This window comes from Neltuma alba, unplaced genomic scaffold (genome assembly GCF_004799145.2).
Source record: "Neltuma alba isolate B1F8T4 unplaced genomic scaffold, ASM479914v2 tig00011499_pilon, whole genome shotgun sequence".
Taxonomy (NCBI): domain Eukaryota; kingdom Viridiplantae; phylum Streptophyta; class Magnoliopsida; order Fabales; family Fabaceae; genus Neltuma; species Neltuma alba.
The window spans coordinates 47,357-53,356 of NW_021636167.1; positions in this window are offsets into that span (position 1 = coordinate 47,357).

Here is a 6,000-nt window from a genome sequence, read left to right on the forward strand (position 1 = left end):
GATCTACATTATAGAAAATAGGTATAACAACCCTTCCAAGTTTACGCTTGCATTCTAATATGTGAACAAGCTCGTCCAAACACCAAGTTGAAGAAGCATAATCCTCAGAGAAGATAATCACAGATATTTCTGATTCCTCTATTGTTCTTAGAAGAACCGGTGAGATCGATTCTCCTTTGCAGAGTTTGTGATCCATAAAAGTGTGAATGCCTGCATTTCGAAGTCCTTTGTGAAGATAACCTACAAAAGTGTGGCGAGCGTCTTCTCCTCTAAAGGTAAGGAACACATCATATTTGGCACTGGGAGGGGAAACCGTTTGAGTTAAAATAACATCATCTTTAGAACTACAGAAAGAAGCAAGCTGTGAACAGATATTGGGTTATATGTGGAAGCAAATCAAACAAGAAAAAAAGGAGTGTGAGGCTATTTAAGAAGCTAGCTACCTATCATCAACAGCAATAGGTTGGTTACCATTATGCAAATGAGAGATGAATCTAATAGCGTTGGAAATTGATACTCCCAATAGGATCAACAAAGGTTTTCTGAACATTGAAGCAGTGGCTGTGGATAGCAATTTCTAGCGTCAACCTTCAGCAACCTGAAACTAAGGCGATAGAAAGTGCAAGCAAAAGTTCATTATATCTACGCCAGTAAAGCAGTGAGGGACGGGATTCAACACTAGAAGAAAGAAGGAATTAACATTTTTTTTTGGCAAAATTTGTCCTGTGAGAAGAAAACCCTGAAAACTTCAGGACAATGCTTACAAAAACAGTATATTTTAATGGGATGAAGCAAGTGGAAGAGAAAAAGAAAAGAATTCATGGATAGTATTAACCTGGTGGATGTCAGCTTTGCTCACAAGCTCTCAAAAATGTCAGCTTCGCGGTTTGCCGACTTCCTCCGTTCTTCAAACAAATTTAACGAATAATTAATAATTCAATATGATAAAGTTTTCTAGGATCAACATAAATACTAGGGGAAATACTAGTAAAACTGGAGATCGGTGGGATCAAGCAAGTGAGTTGTGAAAAGAAGAGGATAAGCCTTGTTGGTTTATGTCGATGCCTTTTTTACGCATAACAAAGAATTGGGGAGTGATTACCAGCACTTTGCTTTTATACTATAAATTATAATAAACAAATCAGCCGTTCACTTCATTCAAAAAAAAAAGAATAAAATAAGTGAAGACTTTAGTCAATGGATCCAGCCCACCCATATGTTAGGAGGTTTTGGCACTTTTTGTTTCAGAAATTAAAGTATAAAAAATTTCGAACGTTTAAGTTATACAAGATCTACGACACTAAAGCAGCTAAGGAGGAGATTAAATATGATCAACAGCTAGCACAAGGAGAAGAAAACAGCCAATCTTATGCAGAATTTTTCTGTGAAAATTCCAGGAAAAAAGCTTGCAAAACAGTTGACGGAGCGAGGGATCCGCGAGATAAAGCAAGTAAAAGAGAAGAAATAAACGTGGATCGATATGGAGAGAATCGAAAGAAATAGCTCTCACAAACTAAGGTCTCAAAAATGGCAGCTTCAACACTTGCAAACTTACTTTCTCTTGAAACAAGCTCTTCAGATTCATAGATCACCAAATACCTCATGCACATATTAATCTCTTGTTTCTAGAGGCTCTTAGTCCAGTTTCTGGGAAGCTCGCGGATCGATGGTGTTGCCGCTTTGCATTGCTGCTAGTCGTATGATTGAACAGCTTTAGAAAAAGTTTCTCCCTAGAAGACAGACTCCCGATTTCAAATATAAAAATTTTAAAAAATTAATTAAGTTAATTTTTTATAAAATAAATAATTAATATAATTTTTAATCTCTCAGGTTTGTTTTCATTTTGATTTTGGTCTCTCAAATTTTAATACATAGATATTTGTCCTCCAAGTTAAACCATTTCACCCTTTAAGGGACCAAAACTTATAATTTGAAATTTGATGGACCAAAAACAAAATAAAAACAAACTCGAAAGACCAAAACTATATTAACCCAAAAACAAATATACACACATATTTTTTCTCTTAATTACTGATGCATTTATTAGTCATTTATATAGGATAGTACTTAATTGATAGAAAATTCTCTTAATATATATCATTAGTAGGAAAAAAATTTTAAAAAAATTTTAAATTTAGAAAATAAAATGAAATGAGATTTTATATTCAAAATTAAATTCATTAGTAGAAAAAGTGGTAAAAGTATTTATTTGAAAAAAAAGATTCTTTTTATTTCAATTTTCAATTTTTTTGTTAATAAATATTTAATCATAAGAGATTTTTTTACTGGAAACGTAAAACGAATTGAGGAATTAAACACGTAAATGGCATGAATTCTTTTTTTAGGAAAAAAACTAGGATATGGGTCTTAAATTATAAGGAGTATGAATTTTTTCATCTTTCACGTAACGTTTATAATTACTACATAACATAGTGTCATGTAAGTTTTTATATGAATAAGAAGTCCTAATATGGTGTTAGCCATAGGGTATTTTGGTAATCCTATTAAAGCATTTGAAAAAAAAAATAATTTAACACAAATCGAAATAAAATTTTTCTTACATATTTATTTCATATCTTATAAAATTACTTTTAAAAGATTAATCAAAACACTCTGGTAATCTCAAAAGTCACAATATTAATGTTTTTCAATTAAAAATAAATTGGCTATTTTTAGGTATACTTTTTTTTGGTGAATTTTAGACATATATTTTAAATGAAAAACTTCTGATGAAATTGAAAAATCAAGGAATGAAAACTCGGACTGGACCAGCCGATTCAGGCAGAATAAACCAATCACCTGTCCAATCGGGTAATTGACAAAATCGATGACAAAATAAACTAACATGACCCAACTAAACTCGGAATAAACCGGAATTAACTCACGCAACCCCTCAGTCTAAGCGAGTTATCGAGTTGTTTCAAAGCTCCCCATACTTTCAAAAAATTAAAAAAAAAAACACACAAACCGTCGCCGAATTCTTTCGCTCTTAAGTTTGAATCTTGTTGTTGTTGTGGCTGTCTCCTCGCCATCGTTTTTTTAGTCCGTGATGGCAAGATCTTCCTACCACTGTTCACTACCAACTCACTAGATAGGCGCGGAGAAGCCATGGATGCTCTCAAAAAAGAGAGAAGAGGGAAGTGTAAAAGAAATCTACCTCCAAGCTTAATGTGATGCATGTGAAGGAAACATAAATGAAAGGACAAGACTGACTTGAGCACATGATGTGTGAGGAGAGGAGGGAGGCAAGTGAACACGTGTGAAGTAAAGAGGAAAATAATTTAGAAAACAGGAGGAAAGATTGGGTCATAGGGAAGAGATTGGTCAAAAATTGGTTTAATTACTAGTTTATTGGCTTGATGGGTCAAATTTGTTAAAATAGGAGCAATTGTACTTAGTAATATGTCGTATTACTCAATACGACACTTAGGTTCTTTAACCTTCTTGGTTTTATTTTTCTTATGCTTATTATAAATAGGAGTCGGGCCTTAAGTCTCATCCAAAGGGGTCCATGAGTTGTACGTTACTCTAGTTCAATAATACAAAATTTCCATTCAGTTTTCTTTGTGCGTTGCTATGTTGGTACTGGGCCCAATACTCAACATGGTACCAGAGCCGAGGGTTTTTCCCTCTCTTCGGATAGCAAGCCCATTTCCTTCCCTGAACCGAGATTCAATCTTTCTCAACTCAACGAACAGAGTCTTCCATGGCGGACGAGAAGACTGCGGCAGAGAACCTACCATTCACTCATCCCCTGTACCTCCATCCATCGGACACGCAAGGGGCCTCTATCATCTCCCACGTTCTCATCGGTACAGAGAATTACACAGTTTGGAGCCGAGCAATGAAGATCACTCTGTTGGAGAAGAATAAACTCGGATTCATCACTGGAGCCTGCAAGAAAGGAAAACACGACAAGGCACTGCACGACCAGTGGGAGCGGTGCAATGCCGTGGTCTTGTCCTGGATCCTCAACTCGCTTTCAAAGGAACTTGCGAATGGGGTTATATTTTTCCAGAACGCACACCACGTATGGGTTGATCTCAAGGAGAGGTTTGATAAAAAGAATGGAGCTTGAATTTTCGCCCTTCACCGAGAAATCACCTCCCTGAGACAAGGATCCCTCTCAGTCGCCGCATATTTCTCAAAGTTAAAAGAACTCTGGGAGGAACAGTCGGCGCTAGTCACTCTGCCCTCTTGCACATGCAAGACCTCAAGAACCTATGCTCAAATCGTTCAAGAACAGAATCTTCTTCAGTTCTTGATGGGCCTCAGTGATTCGTATCATCAAGCAAGAAGCCAGATCCTCCTGATGAACCCTCTGCCAGGAGTAAACGAAGCTTACGCCATGATAATCCAGGATGAGACTCAGAGATCGATAGTCAGCAATGACAAGCCATCCCTAGGAGAAGGAATTGCAATGGCCGCCAGGGGACGTGGTCGTGGAAGAGGCCGCGAACGAGGGGAGAGCAATCTTGAGTGTACACATTGCAAAAGAAAAGGACACCTGAGGGAAAATTGCTACCAATTAGTGGGATATCCTCCCAATTTCAGAGGAAATAGAACCGAGCAAATCAAAGAAGGGGGACAAGCTGCGTCCAATTCAACTCAGGATCTAGAGGCATATGCCAATGAAGCAACCACGGTAGCACCAAGCTTCACCAACGAGCAACATCAGAAACTCCTGGAGCTTCTGAAGAAGGAGTCAAATACCACTGTTCATGACTTAACAAGTACAGGTTTGGCAATTCCTAATTCTTATAATGTAGCTTATGTCAATTGGATTCTTGATTCTGGAGCTACAATACATATGGTAGGAAGCCTAGACTTACTTGAGAATTATAAGATTTATAATGGTCCTATTCAATCAATTAAGTTACCTGATGGAAACCGTGTGCCTGTAACTCACATAGGAACGGCTAGAATATCTGATGATATAGTTATATCTGATGTCCTGCATGCTCCACTTCTGAAATTCAATCTCATATCAATTTCTAGATTTACAAAGGAGTATAAATGTGTTGTATCTTTCTTTCTTGACCTCTGTGTAATGCAGGCCCTTCAGGATGGGAAGATGAGGATGATTGGTAAAGAGATTAGTGGTTTATACTACTTGAAAATTGCTAGATCTGGTTGTGTTGCTAATGCTGTTCAAAGTGGTCATAAAATTGCTAATAGTTCTGATGTTTGTCTTTGGCACCAAAGATTGGGACATGCCCCTTTTTCTGTTATGAAGCATCTAAATTTTGTAATAAAGGATAGTTCCTTGATGAATAAAGTTTGTGATGTTTGTGCTCAATCAAAGCAGACAAAGTTCCCTTTTACTGTTAGTTGTATAAAAAGTAAGCAAATTTTTGAACTTTTACATATTGACGTTTGGGGTCCATATAGGACTCCAACACATCATGGATACCAGTATTTTCTGACCATAGTTGATGACTTCTCTAGAGGAACTTGGATATTCTTAATGAGGAATAAATCTGAATCTGTTATGCATATTAAAAATTTTTCTACCTATATATCAACTCAATTTCATACGAATGTTAAAAGAATTAGAAGTGACAATGGATCAGAATTTAAGAACAATGAATTGAGAAGTTTCTTACAAGAAAAAGGTATCATCCATGAAACCTCTTGTCCCTATACTCCAGAACAAAATGGAGTGGTTGAAAGAAAACACAGAACAATAATGCAAGTAACTAGGAGTCTGATGTTGGAATCAAATGTGCCTGTAGAATATTGGGGTGAGTGTGTGAAAATGGCTGTTTATTTGGTAAATAGAATTCCTTCCAAAGTATTAGGATACCGATCACCCTATGAGAAGGTTTATGGAACCCAACCGGATCTGAATAATTTGAAAGTCTTTGGTTCTCTAGCTTATGTCACAGATCTTAGGGTTACTGACAAATTGCAGCCTAGAGCTATTCCTTGTGTTTTTCTAGGATATCCTAAAAATCAAAAGGGTTATGTTCTCCTTGATTTAAACACAAAAACAATTCT